The sequence below is a fragment of the Pithys albifrons genome, chromosome 6 (genome assembly GCF_047495875.1).
Source record: "Pithys albifrons albifrons isolate INPA30051 chromosome 6, PitAlb_v1, whole genome shotgun sequence".
In the NCBI taxonomy this organism is placed as follows: Eukaryota; Metazoa; Chordata; class Aves; order Passeriformes; family Thamnophilidae; genus Pithys; species Pithys albifrons.
In genome coordinates this window covers 14,960,841-14,962,236 of record NC_092463.1, presented here as the reverse complement: position 1 = coordinate 14,962,236, position 1,396 = coordinate 14,960,841, and positions in this window count along the sequence as shown.

Sequence of the window (1,396 nt, the reverse complement as noted above, 5' to 3'; positions counted from 1 at the left end):
GAGTCCCTCCCATGAACATATAAAATATGTCTTAAAATCAAAGGAGAATTTTGCAAAATTGTACTAATTTTTAATACTAAATCCATGACCAACAGAAAAAGCCAAATCTAGAGATAGTCCTAAAATATTTATTCAGGTACAGAAGGAGTTAAAAAAAAAGGAACTGCAAGAAAAATGCGGAATGAAGATCTTTGAGATTGTGAGTAAAAAGATTGCACGATCAAGCTGAAACTGGTGCAGGGAAAGTCAGGGACAGAGCAGAGGATGGTATTCCTGATAGTAGAGCATGAGTCAACTAGTCACAATAAAGAAAGAAACTGTTCTGAGCAATTATTATGACAGATTCAGAGAAAGAAAAGGAAAGTTACTGAAAAGCAAAGCAGTGATTTCTGCTGGAAAACACACCAAGTGAGTGTATTATAGTAGAACTGTAAATGATGAACAAATGGAGAGTGGAAGCCAAATATTTTCCCTGGTAGATACCACTGGTCACAGTATAGACCAGAATTTTTCATTAATTGTTCAATTTCAGAATTAGAATTTTGTGGCAAAATAAGAGAATTGACTGTTCTTTTCTCTGTTCACTTCTCCTCTGAATGAACATGTGTCCTTTGTGAGGAATTCTGCAACCATGTTTGCCATTTCAGATTTCAGCTAAGTTGCATAAATATTAGAGGAAAAACAGCTATGCCTCTAACAAACAAATCAATTTAGTATCAAATTAGTTATCTGTTAATTATCTGAAATCCAGAATAAAAGTCAATGCAGGAAGAAAAAGGCTCTGCTCCACTCTTTGGCTATAATTCTGATTCATACAGAGATTTCATCCATAAACTTTAAGAAACTTTTGTCCAATTTAAATCTTTAAGTGGTATTTGGATTCTGTGCTAGTTCTCAACAGATCAAGCAGTCAGCAATTTCGAGTGAGGAGGAGCAGTGTCTTGCAGAAACACAAACAGTGAACTTTTTCCCATGGAAAAAAATTATCTAAGACTCTAAACCAGATAGCTGATGTTTTCTGTTTTAAAGATCCAAGTCCTCCAGAAAGCTGACTTGTTTAGCTCTTGATTGTGTCTAACACCAATAAAATAAAAAATGCAGATGCCATTTGCCAAAATTAGGATAAGGACTGTGTGTTGGTGTGTACATGCTCATGTCCAATTTTAGAAGCTGTTGTGCAAACATATGACTGATTTATATACATACTGGGACACATCAGTACTTTAGCTGTGTTTGTGTTGTTTATCACCCATACTAAAATACAGTGGTCTGGATACAGTAGATAAACATGGCTTTTAAAATACAGTATGGGAGAAAAATCCAGGAATATGATGTCACCAATAGAGGGATGAGTCTGCTATGTTCAGGGAGGGGCAGTAAAACCAGAAGTTAGACT